The sequence below is a fragment of the Oncorhynchus masou genome, unplaced genomic scaffold (assembly GCF_036934945.1).
Source record: "Oncorhynchus masou masou isolate Uvic2021 unplaced genomic scaffold, UVic_Omas_1.1 unplaced_scaffold_18___fragment_6___debris, whole genome shotgun sequence".
Lineage (NCBI taxonomy): Eukaryota > Metazoa > Chordata > Actinopteri > Salmoniformes > Salmonidae > Oncorhynchus > Oncorhynchus masou.
Window position 1 is genome coordinate 44,451 of NW_027016591.1, and position 19,468 is coordinate 63,918.

Sequence of the window (19,468 nt, forward strand, 5' to 3'; positions counted from 1 at the left end):
GGATGTAGAAATTATTGAGTTGCAAGGGAAGAAATAATTAACAAATCATCGTCACATAATCTACATCCTACATTTTAGGAGAAAGCTCCTAATCTACCTTAGGCTGCAAGTAGACTCGAGACGGTCGGTCCCTCTCTAAATCCCAACATCTCTGCATAGTAGAGAATGCTGAATTCCTGAGAAGACAAATGATTTTGCATATAGTGTTGATGAGTCACTTCGGGGGCTGGGCAACCCTACAATAGCACACCAAAGATTGCAATAAACTGATTAAATAAAGACAGCCCTCCTACAAACCTATTTCACACCATAAGCCTGCGGAATTTGCATGACAACTTTTCTTTCATTTTGATTTCGGCACAAATGGAAATGTGGCATTCACTCGACCATTGATTGATGTTTCAGCACTGTCTCAGTGAAGAGTTTGAAGTGCGACATGCATGTGCAGTTTCAAGACTGCTAGAGTTAACGGCAGGCGGACTAGCAATATTCACTGTTTTAATATAGATAAAGCCTAAGCTGGAATGTGAAGCTAACTACAAGCTGGCTAGCATTAGAAAACCCCGAGTAGAACTAGCCTGCATCGTAGAATAACCCTCGGGACAGTCTGATTTCAATTGTCATACTTTGGATCCCCTCCTCTCTCATTTTTGGCTTGCTCCCCTGTCCTCTCCTTTCTGATCCTAACCCAACATTCCCATTATCTGCCTCGGAGCAGATGGCTAGGCTAGAAGTAAGAGTATTTGGGTATTAGGGTTAAGTGATCAAGCTCCTACTTCCCCACTTGGCTTCCCAGCCTCCTGGGCCGATGCTCTCTCTCTCCCCTTGAACATCTTGGTTGATTGTGCTCAAACACAATCATCATTAAATAAAACACCCAATGACATCTGCACTCAGCATAAACATGGATGGTCTTTAACGGGTTATTCTTTGTAAAAGAAATAAATGGATCTACTGTTCTCGCAGTAACAGCTTAACTCTTCCATTGACGCAGTACACGCTGAGTGTACAAAACATTAATGACACCTGCTCTTTCCATGACATAGACTGACGAGGTGAATCCAGGTGAAAGCTATGATCCCTTATTGATGTCACTTGTTAAATCCACTTCAATCAGTGAAGGGGAGGAGACCGGTTAATGTCCACCACCCAAAGGACATCCAGCTAACTTGACACAACTGTGGGAAGCATCGGTGTCCATTTAGAGTCTATGCCCCAACGAATTGAGCCTGTTCTGAGGGCAAAAGGGGGGGTGCAACTCAATATTAGGAAAGCGTTCTTAGTGTTTTGTAAGCTCAGTGTATAGGGAAGAATCTCACGCAATCTAATCTGGGAGAAGGGATTCCAGTCCACAGACTAACTCCTTTCCCAGTAAGCGTTGACCAATGATGGTACTGTAGTTCACAGCAGATTCATGATAATGCATGTGCTCCAGTGGGCTGTGTGATGATCCCATCCCTCTTACAATGTCATAACGTCAAACTCCTCCCTCCTCTCGTCAGGCAGTTTGGCACACTTACATGCCAATTAACACACACTGCAGGCACACATTTTGTGGTTGGATTTCAAGTCTGCATTGGAATGATAAGGAGCATGTCCATGGCATTGAATTAGAGGGTTTAGGGGGTTTGCCTGTTTTGTAAGTTCTGATCCATCCCATGTGTGACACATGGGCTGTAGCCAAGCCTGTAAGCATGATATGAGATGGCTTTCTTATTGTCAACACAAAAGTAATGGTGACTGTTCTTATGTTCCATAATGCAGTTGGGTTATATGATTGATGGTACATGTGATATGAGCTGAAGTGTGCCAATTTGCCGCTGCAGAGCCCTAACAAAGGAGATCGACTATGATGAAATATCGTCGGTGGTAGATGAAAGCAGGACTGGCTGCAGGACAGACATTTGTATTTATTGAACATAATCCATTTATTGGAGGCTGTCACAACAACTTGACAGAAAGTGTATTCGGAAAATGTTAGATAAATGATTCAGAATGTATTTGGACAGTGAAGCAAAACACTTTAATTGGTTTCTATACTCCAGCATTTTGGGTTTGAGAGCAAATGTTTCATTTGAGGCGACACTACAGAATGTCATCTTTTATTATATATATTTTTTAAATACATGCCTGTTTTACGGTTTAGAAGTTATGACTTCTTCAAATGTAAAATACTTAAGTATTTGGACAAATTAACTTATAGTGTATTAAAGTAGTAAATTGTTTAGTATTTGGTCCCATATTTCTAGCACACATTGACTACATAAAGCTTGTGACTTTACCAATATTTTGGATGCATTCACAGCTTGTTTTGGTTGTGTTTCAGATTCTGTTTTGCCCAATAGGAAGTGAATGGTGAATAATGTAGTGTGGCCTTTCGGAGTCACTTTTTTATTGTAAGTATGAATAGAATGTTTTTGAACACGTCTAAATTCATGTGGAAGATACAATTATTATGCATAATCATGAATTAATTGTGAATGATAAAAAGTGAGAAATAGGGAAAAATATCATAACAGCCCCCCCCCCACTCTTCCCTTGTTACTGGTATTGGTGAGAGGTTAGCATGTTTTGTTGTAACCACTGTAACTTTATTCATGATGCATTGATTTTCTTAATCATGGCATTATCAGCATCTTATCTACTCACACTCACTATTAACAAGGTGTATAGTTTGTTTAAGTTTGCAATCATTGTTGTTTGTCTTTTTTAAAATTTAACCAGGCAAGAGCAATGAAGGCCTACCCCGGTGATGCTGGGCCAATTGTGCGCAGCCCTATGGGACTCCCGATCATGGCCGGATGTGATACAACCTGGAATCGAACCGGGGACTGTAGTGATGCCTCGTGCACTGAGATGCAGTGCCTTAGATCGCTGTGCCACTCGGTAGCCCTAGACATTTAGTGCCTTCAGAAATTATTCACACCTGTTTAACTTTTTCCACATTTTGTTGTGTTACAGCCTGGCCAACACACAATAACCCATAATGTTACAGAGATTTTTTTTTCTTCTAATGTTCTACAAATTAATTAAATATGAAAAGCTGAAATGTCTTGAGTCAATAAGTATTCAACCACTTTGTTATGGCAAGTCTAAATAAGTTCAGGAGTAAAACTTTGCCTAACAAGTCACATACGTTGAATGGACTCACTCTGTGTGCAATAATAGTAAATACAAAGGTTTATGTTTGGGGCAAATCCAATAGAACACATTACTGAGTACCACTCTTCATATTTTCAACCATACTGGTGGCTGCATCATGTTATGGGTATGCTTACTCCGGGTTAAGTTGATGGTAAGCTAAACCTCCTACACATTTCTGCACTGAAAAAAATATTACCACCTTTTAAAAACCATGTCTATCTTTATTTCCCAAACACAATTCAACACAATCACAATAGCTTTCTTTGCATTTTAATCATATTAACCATCTCTTAGCACAGGCTTAACATATAACAAACACTTTGTACGTTTTTTTTAACACTGTTAACATAGACCAGGCCCTGTTCTTAACTCATATCACAGCGATAATGCCTTGCATTACACCTGGGAAGAAAACACTTACTTGCTCAACTCAACTCAACTCGCCATTGGCTCAACTTACCCCAAGGTGAACATTTTGACTATATTTAGCCCATAAAGCGACAATGATGCACTTTCATGTTAGGTTTAGGACCTTATATTGAAGCTTATAGAGACCCCAATTGTTCAATGTATAGAACAATCTTAAAAGTATCTACTTTGGTTTAGATACAAGCATCATGGAACCTCTAATGCAATACATTTATATAACTTGGTGAAAATCTGTTTTTGGACCTAACTTGCTTATCACACGTTCCATGTGATTTCTTCCTTCCAGACTCCGAGAAATTCAGATTTTTTGGTCAAATTATAAACATTTTGTATGGTTTCCTAGAAACAAGGATGGCTCAATTTACCCCTTTGGCTCAATTTAACACCACTGTTCCCTACTGCCACCTCATGTAAAACATTTAATCTCAAATCCAAAATGCTGGTGTTTAGAGCCACATTTAAAAGTTTTGCTTCACTGTCCAAATACATACGGAGGGGAGAGTCCAGTTTTAGACAATCTAAAAGTGGTCATATGTTAATGATTTTGTGGCTGGTTTCACTAACATTGATAGTAAGCAAGGTTATTATAGAAAACAAAAACTGAAACTAAAATAAAAACTACAATGTTAAAATCAATTTTGTAAACTAAAATAAAAATAAAAACAAAAAACATTTGGAAAACTAAAACTATACTGAAACTATTACCTTTTGCTGCAAAACGAACTCATATAAAATAAAAACCCACATAGATTATGATTAGTTAGGGGTTTTTTCCTACATTTCTGGGGATTTAAGCTTTTTTTCTAATGCTGCCAGTAGATGGCGATGTTTCAAAGAGGCCTAGTTTGGGGATCACTATCACTAGCTATCACTAGCTAACAGGGAAGAAATCTGAGGGCGAGCACAGAACTTGGCTGGGCCAAGCTGGAGAAGCTTGTGACGTTGCTGGAGCCATTCAAAATTCACACTGACCACCTTCAGACTGACAGTCGCTGTCTGATGTGGTGCTGTGCCTTCTCAAACTTGAGGCACACTTGACAAAACAGTTGACACAGGTCCTCCTGAAGTCACTGTGTGAGCACCTCTCACACGCAGCTTGGCTGATGGACCCAAGTGTGTCTCTGGTACCTCGCTCAACAGAGATGGAGCCACTGATGAGGGAAGCAGAGCCTTTTGTACTTCAGTAAATCAGAGAGTACAGCCGTGGAGCAGCAGGACCGCAGAAAGATGCCAGGAGGATGAATGCAGCAAGATTCTCGACCACAGTGCTTCAGAAATATAGCTTCCTCACATTGAAGATTGTGTCTGAGGTCACTGTCCAGCCAGAGGGTCAACCTGGCAGAGAGCATTAAGTGCTCCGTGTGCGGTGAAGAAATACCTGGAATAGGTAAAGGGTGGCATGTTTACAGAGTCACCTCCAGTCCTGGCAGGCAAGGATGGCTGTTGATCAAATCAAACTTGCGCCAATACAACAAGTGTAGACCTTACCGTGAAACTTTACAAGCCTTTAACCATTTGATTTGATCCAAAGCTGCGCTGTGGCAATAGATCTGGTTTCTGCCACTGCATCCCAAGTGTTCTTAGAGAGAAAACAGAGAAACCGAAAGACCCCCTTTCTGTAGCGCCATCTTCTTTTAGATAAACCACACACACACACACACACACAATCTGGCTGGCTGGGAACTGCTATATGGTTGTTGTGTGATACATCAGTGATACATAAGCATAACATGCCAGATGTGCCATGTCTTCATTTGTAGGTTTTTCCTCTTTCTGTCAGATAAAGGTACTTGATTCTTCTTACATCTACTACTGGAGTTAAAAAACATTGGATTGGTGGAAACATGGGCAAGAGTTTCCTTCCACCCTATTTCTTGCACCAGTCTAGGTGCTTATTCTTTTAAATCCAGGTCACAATAGGATTGATTTATAATTTAAATCTAACCAAACCTATGTCCTGGCCCATCACCATATGTATTACTTCTTCCCCAGTGGCAGGAAGTGACATCCCAAACTAGCAAACTGTCACGATTGTTTGAAGCATACTCAGACCAACGTGCAGCGTGATCTGGGTTCCACATCTTTATTTAGTGAAACACACAAAACAATAAAGCAAGAACAAAGATGCACTCGAGGCTCCTGCCCTGGAGCTGGAGGTTCCGGCCCGTGGACCGTCGCAGGAGGTTCCGGCCCATGGACCGTCGCAGGAAGCTCTGGACCGGGTACCGTCGCAGGAAGCTCTGGACTGGGGAGGTGCACTGGAGGCCTGGTGCGTGGAGCTGGCACAGGACGTACTGGGCTGTGAAGGTGTACTAAAGACCTGGTGCGTATTGCCGGAATCAATTGTAACGAACTTTAACACACTTCGCACGGTGAGTACGAGGAGTTGGCACAGGACGTACTGGGCTGTGAAGGCGTACTAAAGACTTGGGGCGTAGAGCTGGCACAGGACGTACTGGGCTGTGAAGGCGTACTAAAGACTTGGGGCGTAGAGCTGGCACAGGACGTACTGGGCTGTGAAGGCGTACTAAAGACTTGGGGCGTAGAGCTGGCACAGGACGTACTGGGCTGTGAAGGCGTACTAAAGACTTGGGGCGTAGAGCTGGCACAGGACGTACTGGGCTGTGAAGGCGTACTAAAGACTTGGGGCGTAGAGCTGGCACAGGACGTACTGGGCTGTGAAGGCGTACTAAAGACTTGGGGCGTAGAGCTGGCACAGGACGTACTGGGCTGTGAAGGCGTACTAAAGACTTGGGGCGTAGAGCTGGCACAGGACGTACTGGGCTGTGAAGGCGTACTAAAGACTTGGGGCGTAGAGCTGGCACAGGACGTACTGGGCTGTGAAGGCGTACTAAAGACTTGGGGCGTAGAGCTGGCACAGGACGTACTGGGCTGTGAAGGCGTACTAAAGACTTGGGGCGTAGAGCTGGCACAGGACGTACTGGGCTGTGAAGGCGTACTAAAGACTTGGGGCGTAGAGCTGGCACAGGACGTACTGGGCTGTGAAGGCGTACTAAAGACTTGGGGCGTAGAGCTGGCACAGGACGTACTGGGCTGTGAAGGCGTACTAAAGACTTGGGGCGTAGAGCTGGCACAGGACGTACTGGGCTGTGAAGGCGTACTAAAGACTTGGGGCGTAGAGCTGGCACAGGACGTACTGGGCTGTGAAGGCGTACTAAAGACTTGGGGCGTAGAGCTGGCACAGGACGTACTGGGCTGTGAAGGCGTACTAAAGACTTGGGGCGTAGAGCTGGCACAGGACGTACTGGGCTGTGAAGGCGTACTAAAGACTTGGGGCGTAGAGCTGGCACAGGACGTACTGGGCTGTGAAGGCGTACTAAAGACTTGGGGCGTAGAGCTGGCACAGGACGTACTGGGCTGTGAAGGCGTACTAAAGACTTGGGGCGTAGAGCTGGCACAGGACGTACTGGGCTGTGAAGGCGTACTAAAGACTTGGGGCGTAGAGCTGGCACAGGACGTACTGGGCTGTGAAGGCGTACTAAAGACTTGGGGCGTAGAGCTGGCACAGGACGTACTGGGCTGTGAAGGCGTACTAAAGACTTGGGGCGTAGAGCTGGCACAGGACGTACTGGGCTGTGAAGGCGTACTAAAGACTTGGGGCGTAGAGCTGGCACAGATGGTGCCGGGCTGAGAAGGCGCTTTTTAATGCGCCTGCGCTGCAGCATACTCCTTTTCACAACCTCTCTCCGGTATCTCTCATTACCTTCTTCTATCGATTCCCACACAGGCTCTGGCTCACTCCCCAATTCCGCCGACCACCCCATATTCCTCCCCCCCCCAAATATGTTCGGGCTGTCTTTTGGGCTTTCCCTGTGGTCGCGAACCCCGTCGTCGTTGCTGTCTTCCCTTCTCTTCCTGCGTCTCCCGCCAAGGAAGGATTTCCCACCAAGGAAGGATCAGGATTTCCTCCCAAGTCCAGGATCCCTTCCCATCCAGAATCTCCTCCCAAGTCCATGTTACCCTCTCCTCCTGGGCACGCTGCTTGGTACTGTTGTGGTGGGATATTCTGTCATGATCATTTGAAGCATACTTGAACCAACGTGCAGCGTGATCTGGGTTCCACATCTTTATTTGGTGAAAAGCACAAAACAATAAAGCAAGAACGAAACATGACGACAATGGAGTGCTGACATACAACTACCCATAAACAATATCCCACAAACCACAGGTGGAAAAAAGACTACCTAAATATGATCCTCAATTAGAGACAACGATTACCAGCTGCCTGGTAATCATACAAAATCACCAACATAGAAAAACAAAACTAGAACTCCACATAGAAATAATAAACTAGACTAACCCTCAGTCACGCCCTGACCTACTCCACCATAGAAAATAAAGGCTCTCTATGGTCAGGACGTGACACAAACTATATGCCTACAACACAGAAATGGCTCCTAGTCTCCCACGCATAGGCTACTTTCTGTGCCTAACACTAAACCTGAAACTAAATAATAAAAAAAATGAAATAGAAACATTTTTATCAAACTGAAACTAAATAAAAACTAGTAAATCAACTCTGAAAATCGAAATGGGATTGAAACAAAATAACCTTTAAAAGTCAAGTGCAGGACGATGTTGGTGTGGTTTGTTTGAATCCAAGTTTACTTGGGTAATAAATAACATTTAGTCCATGTCTTTCTGGAGACGTGCAGTTTGCGCCTACGTGGTCTTTATCGATGCTGTGGGGTGCATCAGGGTATTTCTCCCTGCCCTGTCTGCCCAGCAAGTACCCATGGAGGCCTAGCGACTGAGAGGTCAGGTAGTCATAGACATAGTGGTCCCCAATGTGAGCTACGCTGGCGGCTGGCACACCACTTTTCTCTAGTGTCTGGCGGAAGATGGCTAGGTCAGGTTTGGCTATACCGGGCCTCCTCTGAGGTGAACAGGAAGCTGAAGTGAAACAGCAGGTCACAGCCTCTTAGAATCCCCTCCAGATGATTGTCGAATTTGGACACCAAACCCTGCTTCAGACCCAGGGAGGAGATGCTCTCCAGGGTCTTCCCTGAGTCTGGACAAAACCATGCCAATCAGGTGTTCAATGGTAAGAGATTGAGAATGGTTTAGAATAGAACATGTCTAATGCATGCAGGTATACTTGATCATTTTGCGCATATTATGTCACAGAATATTTTTGGAGATGTTGCATGAGTTATGCAACATATTGTAAAGCTGATAAACTATTTCTGAATGAAAGTACAGTTATTATAATCCTTTCACCTCCCAGTTATCAGGAGCTGCAGAAGCTGTGATACAGATTGGGTGCCAGTGTGTCCAGTAGGGGTACTCAACACTGGGAAAAGGTGTCCTGGACCATCCCCATCGATAAACGATGCCAAATTAAGCACAAAAATGCTCTGCTAATCAAATGTCCACCCTCTACCTACATGTACATATGACCTCAATTACCTCGACTAAGCTGTGCCTCTGCACATTGACTCTGTAACTGTACACCCTGTATATAGCCTGGCTACTGATCTTTTATTGTTGCTCTTTAATTATGTTATTTTTCTGTTTTCTTTATTTTTTCTATTTTTTTTTTACTTCAGTTTGTTAGTAAATACTTGAACAATAATTTTTCTTCAAACTGCATTGTTGGTTAAGGCCTTGCAAGCAGGCATTTCACTGTAAGGTCTACACCTCGTTGTATTCGGTGCATGTGACAAATTAAAATGTGCTGTGAAAATCAAGTGTTTTCATTCCCAGTTCTTCCCTCTGAATGACCCACACAGAGATAAACTACTGATTAGGAAGTTAGCTGTCAATGATAACAGTAAATAGGGGAAGCGGGATTATTACACGTGTGTTGTTATAATATACTGAACAAAAATATAAACGTAACATGCAACAATTTCAAAGATTAAAGTTCATACAAGGAAATGAGTCAATTGAAATACAATCATTGGGCTATGGATTTCACATGACTGGGCAGGGGTGTAGCCATGGGTGGGCATAGGCCCACCCACTTGACAGTCAGGCCCACCTACTGCGCAGCCAGGCCCAGCTAATCAGAACTCGTTTTTCCCCACAAAAGGGCTTTATTACAGACAGAAATACAGTACTCCTCAGCACGCCCCAACCCGCCTCAGACGATCCCCAAGGTAAAGAAGCCGGATGTGGAGCTCCTGGGCTGGCGTGGTTACACGTGGTCTGCTGTTGTGAGGCCGGTTGGACGTACTGCCAAATTCTCTAAAACGACGTTGGAGGTAGTTTATGGTAGAGAAATTAACATTAAATTCCCTTGCAATAGCTCTGGTGGACATTCATGCAGTCAGCGTGCCAATTACACACTCCCTCAAAACTTGAGACATCTGTGTTGTGTGACAAAACTGCACATTTTAAAGTGGCCTTATATTGTCTCCAGCACAAGGTGCACCTGTGTAATGATCATACTGTTTGATCAACTTCTTGATATGCCACACCTGCCAGGGGATTATCTTGGCAAAGGAGAAATGCTCACCAACAGGGATATTAACAAATTTGTGCACACGGGGAGATCCCGGATAGCACGGGCCTTACTGACGGCGGTCATGTGCTGCAACTAAAATATGAGCACGGAATCTCTTGCTAAGGAAGGGTTCCATTTGAGAATGCATTACTATAATGAATGTATTGTTTTTGTGTGTTAATCCTTTACATAAATGTTTTATAATCCGAAGTGTGGTTGCAAAATTACACAGATTGCTAAAACATGATTTCTGAAATGTGGCTAATCAAATTTGTCTTGTGCTGCCATCTAGTGTTGACTTGGTTGTAGTGTAGTTCATTCTGGTATTTCTTGGTCGCTAAAGTGTATTTTGATATCATATATCATCACAGTTGGAATATTATTTCATTTATAAGATGAATAAACACATTGATACACAAACATAAAGAGGTCACACATTTTACATTGTCAGAAAAAAAGCACAGACATTGCACTTGAAAAATAGCTGTCTATCCACATCTGCATTGATTGACTAAAACCAGTCTATTCAAGGATATTTAATCCCAAGGACATCAAGAGCCAAATGCTTTTGAGGTCAATACCAAGTGTAACCGGTGGGAATCACCAGTGACTGCTGCTTCTTCCTCTATTTCCTGTCTTCGCCTAGCTGTTCCTGTATTCTCCCCTGGCTGTGTGCTCTTGGATTTTCTAGCCATCCTGGACTGTCGGATTGCCTGTGTAACATCAGGGGCAGTCCAGTGTTGGCGGGTCAAAGCGTGCTGTACGGTGAAGGGTCCGTCACTCGTGCGGCGCACTGCTTTACATACAGTCGTGCTGCGGAGCTCCAAGCCCACCTCATGCAAGATTCTGCACAGGTATCGCTGGGTTTCATTCAAACACTGCACCTCTGATTAATGTAATGTGAAAAATGGAATTAGCAAACTATTACAGAATATCTAATACATATCGAATGCAACATTAAGGTGACTGTTGCAGTTTATCAGTTAAAAAGAGACATGTGCCAAGTCCTATTGCATGTATGAGTGTTGCTCTGTAGCCATGTGTGTGAGCAAGTGTCTATTCAGGAGGGTATTGTACAGTACAGGTGAAATACTTACCCAAGGTATAGTGGGGTGGTTGGAAGTGTAATAAACGCAGGCCTGTCATAATAGGGAGAGATTTCCAGTCGGGACGGAGTTTCCCCTTCTCAGCCAGCTCATAGGCCTCCTGGGTGTTTAGTTATCCTACACTGCTCTCACACTAGGTATAGCAAAATTACAAATAAGCTTGAGCTGGCACTGACAACTGTGCCTTCGGGAAGTATTCAGACCCCTTGACTTAAATCCACATTTTGAGAGATTACAGCCTTATTATAAAATTGATTAAAATAGTCCCCCCCCCCTCAATCTACACACAATACCCCATAATGACAAAGCAGAAACAGGTTTAGACATTTTTGCTAATAAAAAAAAAATGAAATGATACATTTGCATAAGTATTCAGACCCTTTACACAGTACTTTGTTGTAGCACCTTTGGCAGCGATTACAGCCTCGCATCTTCTTGGGTATGATGATACAAGCTCGGCACACCTTTATTTGGGGAGAATCTCCCATTCTTCATGCAGGTCCTCTCAACCTCTGTCTGGTTGGATGGGGAGTGTTGCTGCACAGCTATTTTCAGGTCTCTCCAGAAATGTTACATTGGGTTCAAGTACGCGCTCTGGCTGGGCCACTCAAGGACATTCAGAGACTTGTCCCAAAGTTATTTTGGCTATGTGCTTCGGGTCATTGTCCTATTGGAAGGTGAACCTTCACCTCAGTCTGAGGTTCTGGGAGCTCTGGAACAGTTTTTTTCCCAGGATCTCTCTGTACTTTGCTCTGTTTATTTTTGCCTTGATCTTGTCTAGTCTCTCAGTTCCTGCATCTGAAAAATATCCCCACAGCATGATTCTGCCACCACCATGCTTCATCGTAGGGATGGTGCCAGGTTTCCTCCAGACGTGATGCTTGGCATTCAGGCCAAAAAGTTACATCTTGGTTTCATCAGACCAGAGAATCTCGTTTCACATGGTCTGAGGGTCTTTAGGAGTTTTTTTGCAAATTCCAAGCGGGCTGTCATTTGCCTTTTACTGAGGAGTGGCTTCTGTCTGGCCACTACCATAAAGGCTTTATTGGCGGAGTGCTGCAGAGATGGCTCCCAAATAGAAGAAGTTTGGAACCACCAAGACTCTTCCTAGAGCTGGCCTCCCGGCCAAACTGAGCAACCGGGGAAGAAGGGCCTTGATCATGGAGGTGACCAAGAACCCGATGGTCATGCTGACAGAGCGCCAGAGTTCCTCTGTGAAAATGGGAGAACCTTCCAGAAGGAAAATGATGGAGGCCATTGTGTTCTTGGGGATCTTCAATGCTGGAAAATTGTTTAGGTACCCTTCCCCAGATCTGTGCCCCGACACAATCCTGTCTAGGAGCTCCAAGGACAATTCCTTCAAACTCATGGCTTGGTTTTTGCTCTGACATGCACTGTCAACAGTGGGACCTTATATAGACAAGTGCGTGCCTTTCCAAATCATATTCAATCAATTGAATTTAGCACAGGTGGACTCCAATCAAGTTACAGAAACATCTCAAGGATGATCAATGGAAACAGGATACGCCTGAGCTCAATTTAGAGTCTTGTAGCAAAGGGTCTGAATACTTATGTAAATAAGGTATTTCTGCTTCTAATTTTGAATACATTCGCAAAAATGTCTAAACCCCTGTTTTTACGTTGTCACAATGGGGTAGTGTGTGTAGATTGCTGATTTTTTTATTTATTTTTTCCATCCATTTTAGAATAAGGCTGTAACGTAACTAAATGTGGAAAAAGCCAAAGGGTCTGTAAACTTTCTATGGCAATGCTCTAATTGCTATACGCCGTGGCTCAGTGAGTAGATAGAGCAAGGTGGACAGAGAGGGATAAGAGGTGGACCACAGAACTAGAATGAATGGTGGACGTACATGAGCAAGGCCTTCTGATTGGATCCCTGCATCATGGCCAGGACTTTCTCCAGCTGGCCATGTGATGTGTTCTGGAAGCCACGTCAAGGGTTGCAATGCAGTCAAGATAAGGTGTTTATAGATTCAGTATTTCTTTCAGTAAGGTGGAAGGCAAAAAAAGAAAGCACTGTAACTACCATATGTGGTTCTCTCTATGAGGCGGCCTGTGTGAGAGAAGTTGTCTGTGGCCATTCCGAATTCACCCTCCAATGTATAATCTTGAATAAATTAAAAGTAAAAAAAATGCATCATGGCAATCTCAACATTGTATCACAACAATGCCATATGGATTTTCCACTTCCAATTAACTGCACTCTTTTACATGTAACATAATTTGAGAGGAATGCTTACTCTAGTGACATGAGATCTGTAGAGATCAGTCAAAGCCTTGTTTGCCTAACCAACAACTAGAACTGAGAAGAAACAGATGTCATGATGATTTACAGCCTCAAACATCACATGAAAAGTGAAAACTTAATCAGTGCAGTAATGGAGGCCCAAGGGACTTCAGGGGACAAAAAAAGGTATGGGAACTGTAAAAATATCTGAACATTATGAAGTGGAAATGAACACACACATACTCAATTACATGCTTGCTTACACATAAGGACTTATACATACACACACCTGATCTCGCTCTCTTCTCTCACTCTCTTTTTTCTCTTCTCTTCTCTCCCTCTATTGTCGAGAACTGTTTTATAATTTAATGTGTTTATTGTTTGTCTATCTTTTTTATGTACAGTATTTGTCTTCAAGTTTATATATGTTTACAACAAGCAAAGGGAAGATATCAGAATAGGAGCATTGGGGAATAATAACATATTGTACGGAATACATTTGTACTGTAGTGAAGCCGTCTCTAGAGTAATGCAAGGTCTCTTTCATGTTCATTTGAAACGTCAATTGCTATGGAAGGCTACCCTGGGGCGGCAGGCGAAATAATAAGATAATTTTTCCAGTATAATATAGGTTCAGCAAATCCCTTTATTGTTCGAGATACCTTTAAATGTACCTTCAGGGGTCATTCAATTCAATATTAAATAATAATAAATAATAACAATATAAATAATAACAAACAGTTTCTTGCTAAAGAGACAAGACTAACAAGGGAACTAATAGTACCGATAGAGAGCAATAAAAACAATAGTATAGAGATACAAAATAAGTTAGAGGAAAAACAAAAAGAACTCGAGGAACTTACTCAAACGATCTCATGTAATCTATTACAAAAATAAAGCAAACTGGGTGGAATATGGAGAAAAATGCACAAAATTCTTCATGAATCTCCAATACAGTAACGCTAACAAAAATAATTTGCAGAAACTCGTTACTGAAGACGGAGTTATCTATGGTTCTCTGAATGATATTTTAAAAGAGGAAGCTAATTATTTTAGGCAGATGTTGTCTTTTCCATCTCGTCCTTTCCCACAGAATGAAGATTATGGTCAAGAATTCTTTCCAAATAATATAAAAAATTGAAAAATTAACAAATGTACAGAAAGATCAGTACGAAGGCCAAATTACAGAGGAATAACTTTTTGAGGCTATTAAATCCTTTCAGTATGGAAAAACCCCAGGGCTTGACGGCATATCAAGAGGTATATCAAGTTTTTTTTATATACTAAAAACTCCATTGTTAGATTGTTTTAAGTACTCCTATAGAAATGGTAGTCTGTCAGGTACTCAGCAGGAAGGTCTGATTTCTCTATTATTAAAACAAGACCCAGAAGGCAAATATAAAGACCAAGTCTATCTAAAAAACTGGAGGCCCCTTACACTTCAATGTTGTGATGCAAAAATAATAGCAAAATGCATAGCACTCAGAATTAAAAGGGTTTTTACCAGGTATTGTTAATCCTGAACAGACAGATTTGTTTTATATCGACGATACATAATAGATAATATACGACAAGTACTAGAAATAATAAAACATCATGAAACATATAAGAAGCCAGGAATGGTATATATAGTGGATTTTGAAAAGGCATTTGATAAAGTAAGACTGGATTTTATTTATAAATGCCTGATTTTTTTTCTATTTCGGTACTTTTCTTGTAAAATGGGTAAAAATAATGTATAGCAACCCCAGGTGTAAAATAGTAAATAACGGCTACTTCTCAGAGAGTTTCGAATTGTCAAGAGGATTTAAACAAGGGTGTCCGCTGTCACCATATCTATTCATTACGGCCATCGAAATGCTAGCTATTAAAATCAGATCCAATAAAAACATTAGAGGATTACAAATCCAAGGCTTGAAAACAAAAGGTGTCCATGTATGCCGATGACTCAAGTTTTATATTAAGTCCACAAGCATACAATGTCTCATTGAAGATCTAGATAACTTTTCTGTACTCTCTGGACTAAAACCTAATTATGATAAGTGTACAATATTACGTATTGGATCCTTAAAAAAATACAACTTTTACATTACCCTGCAGTTTACCTATAAAATGGGCTGATGGTGAAGTAGACATACTTGATATTCATATCACAAAAGATATAAATAAGCTCTCCACAATGAATTTCAATAGAAAACTTGTAAAAGTAGACAAGATCCTGCAACCATGGAGAGGTAAATACCTGTCTATTTATGGAAAAATTGCCCTGATTAACTCCTCAGTCATATCTCAGTTCACTTACTTATGGCACTGCCTACTCCTGATGATTTGTTTTTCAAATCATATGAGCAAAAAATATTTAGCTTTATCTGGGATGCTAAACCAGACAAAATAAAACGTGCCTATCTATATAATGAATATGAATTGGGTGGGTTGAGATTATTAAATATAAAAGCACTAAACCTCTCTCTAAAAGCTTCACTCATTCAAAAGTTTTATTTGAACCCTAGGTTCTCAAGTAGATTACTAAGAAAACCTCATCCATTGTTTAAAAATGGCCTTTTTGCCTTGTGCAGATTGCCATGTCTCATTTTCGATTAATTGAAAATAATACTTTGAAAAAAGTATCTCTCTTTTTCAAACAAGCATTGCAGAGCTTGCTACAATTTCAATTTCATCCCCCTAAAAAGAAATATTACAACAAACATTACGGCTGAACTCAAATGTGCTGGTTGATAAAATACTTGTATTTATGGGGAAGATGTTTGAAAAGAGTATTTTATTCTTAATATGGCTGCAGTCCCTGTACAGGGATCAACATCAGGGGAAATTTCAGAGTTTTTTTTTTTTTTTTTTTTTAAATTTTACCTTTATTTTACTAGGCAAGTCAGTTAAGAACAAATTCTTATTTTCAATGACGGCCTAGGAACAGTGGGTTAACTGCCTGTTCAGGGGCAGAACGACAGATTTGTACCTTGTCAGCTTGGGGGTCTGCCGCCCCAAGTAATAGTACTCGATAAAACTCAAACATTCATTAAAACACACATGCAGGGTACTCAATTAAAGCTACACTCATTGTGAATCTAGCCAACATGTCAGATTTTTAAAATGCTTTTCGGCGAAAGCATGAGAAGCTATTATCTGATAGCATGCAACCCCCCGAAATACACGAAGGGGACGTAAACAAAATAATTTGCGTAGCCGGCGCTACACAAAACGCAGAAATAAAATATAAAACATTCATTACCTTTGACGAGCTTCTTTGTTGGCACTCCTATATGTCCCATAAACATCACAATTGGGTCTTTTTTTTTCGATTAAATCGGTCCATGTATACCCAAAATGTCCATTTATGAAGACCGTCAGATCCAGGAAAAAACTCTGTTTCAAAATGCAACGTCATTTTTTTAAATTAAAAAAGTTGCCTATAAACTTTGACAAAACACTTCAAACTACTTTTGTAATCCAACTTTAGGTATTAGTAAACGTTAATAATCGATCAAATTGATGACGGAGCGATCTGTATTCAATAGCAGCAAGTCAACAAATCATGGATGATTTTCTCTCTTCCATAACTTTCTCTTGTGTACTCGATGACAGGAAGTGCCTATTTCTCATTTCACCAAGGATTAACTTCAACCCAATTCCCAACACTGACGACATTGTGCGGAAGCTGTAGGAACTGTAAACTGGGCCGTATCTATTTTCTCTTGCCATAGACAATACAGAGACTGGCGGAGTGATATGTTTTTTTTGTGAACAGATTTCCTTGGGGTTTTGCCTGCGACAGACGTTCTGTTATAGTCAGACATGATTTAACCAGTTTTGGAAACTTCAGAGTGTTTTCTATCCACACATACTAATCATATGCATATACTATATTCCTGGCATGAGTAGCAGGACGTTGAAATTCACACGCTCCTTAAGAGGTTTTAAATGATATTGTAAATTGGAAGGGTTGAGTTATTTCCTTCATGGAGTTATCAGAATTGTACGGAAAGGTCTGCTCAATTCAAGAGTACAACCAATTGATTACAGCATTGCCTCAAAAATGGAGGAGGCGGGTGGCAGCGGGAGGAGGTAGGGAACTGGTCTGTCTGCCCAATTTAAAGGATCAAAACTGGCAGAGGAATAAAAATAAATAAATAGGAAAGCATTCTATGTTTTGTATTTCTTTGTGTTTGGCCGAGTGTGATTCCCAATCAGTGGCACTTTGTTATTTTGTTGCTGGTTCTCAATTAATAAATATGATGACCACAAATTACGCTGCGCCTTGGTCTCCCTCAAACAACGCCCGTTACACCATCGTGCTTCTACATCTGCATTGCTTGCTGTTTGGGGATTTAGGCTAGGTTTCTGTATAGCACTTTGTGACATCGGCTGATGTGAAAAGGGCTTTATAAATACATTTGATTGATTAGTTTCATTTAACTGTTGAAAGTAAGGAATGAAGCAACAATAGAGAAAGGCATATATGCGTCAGCCTACTAAATATAAAATAGGTCCTATTAAATCTAACAATTAAAATCAAATTCGCTAGCATACACTTCTTATTTTGTCGGCCGCATGTCCTGCACCAGCATTGCATGTTTTCTCCCAGCTTCATGGTTTGAGCGAGGTGAGTAAATCCAGTACAATAAAATACACACTCAAAAAGATTAGCCTACTGGAGGTTTTTAATTTATTTACCCAGGAGAGTATAGCTACATCTATGGGCTTTTCTGTTTTTCTGTTGTGCGTAACATGCTATCCATGTGCTGGATAAAGGCACAATCATTTGGACTTTTTGGGGCTTGTGCTTATAAAATGTCTTTAATGTATAGCTCATCAGGCTCAGGTAGCATCAGACTTGAATTTTCACGCTGAGCAAAGCTCTAATCAAATCAACAAATATGTATATGCTTTAATAAATTACATGTCTGGTTTTGGCGGGAAATTATTTATTCTCATGCTGTAACATTTGTAAATACCGGGAAAATATTCAACTATAGGCTCTACTGTGCGACCATTTTATTTGCATATGGCCATAAATATTTTGCTGTGCACATTTTTATTCAGGAGCACCAGTGCCCCAAGACAAATGAAGGATTCTAGCTTTATTAGACGCACACGTGCTCCTTATAAAAAAAGTCAGGGTAGAGCCCTGCATGACAGAAAGTCCCACCTCGAACTCCCGAGGAGAATGCATCCAGTCAATGACCCACTGCTACTCGTATGTTCTGGAACTCAGTTCCACTCACTGATTTAGGCGACAAACAAGTAAACAATAGCATTGAATTCATACAAATCCAGCATCATAAACTACAGTGAAAGCACTCATAAGTGGTGTAAGGCTCATAAAAAGGCTCGGAAGTTTTTGTACAGCGCAACATACCCAGAGGGTGGTGGGCCAGCAAAGGGACAGAGGTGCAGACAGGATGAGCTCACTGGAACCCTCAGCCACAACACTGATGGGCTCAGCCAAGTACTGTACCCGCTGATGATGGGCAGTAGGAGGGGCAGCATTTATCCCTGTGAAGATAGAGTGCATCATCATCATAATTTCCTTCATCTGCATTAACCTGGAACGAACTGGATAGGTAACAATAAATCCCCTGCAGACATTTCTTGCTAAGTCTGGTCAGGTAGTAGCTCTCAAACTCTTGGGGGCATTAACGCCACCCACGACTACCTCATGTGAACTACAATCCCGAAGCTGTTTTAACGTTTAGAACGTCAATAATTACTGTTTGTGATATGGCATTCGAAACATAGGACCCTCTTTCATCAGCGAGAAAGAATCTGTCAAATAAAAAAATGACACACTTACTTACTGCACAGACGCCGACAGTTATGGGTGCCTCCATCCGATGAAACTACACTTCCCGAGTTAGGCTTACACAGGTGTTCGTCTCAGCATGCTTGATAGCTCAGTTGCAGTAATTAACTGAGGTACTAGCCTCTTGTCTTCCATAAACAAGCTCTGTAACATGGAGATATGGCTGTGTGGGAACACTAACAAGGTGTATCAATTTAACCTTTTGTTTTTTGAAAATGATTTATGCACAGATATGACAGTTAAAGTTTTTGTGC

At 41.5% G+C, this 19,468-nt stretch overlaps 1 pseudogene; it reads right to left on the bottom strand.

The window, feature by feature from the left end:
• Positions 1–8,444: 8,444 nt before the first annotated feature.
• Positions 8,445–18,935, bottom strand: LOC135538890 (pseudouridylate synthase TRUB2, mitochondrial-like; annotated as a pseudogene).
• Positions 18,936–19,468: the final 533 nt, after the last annotated feature.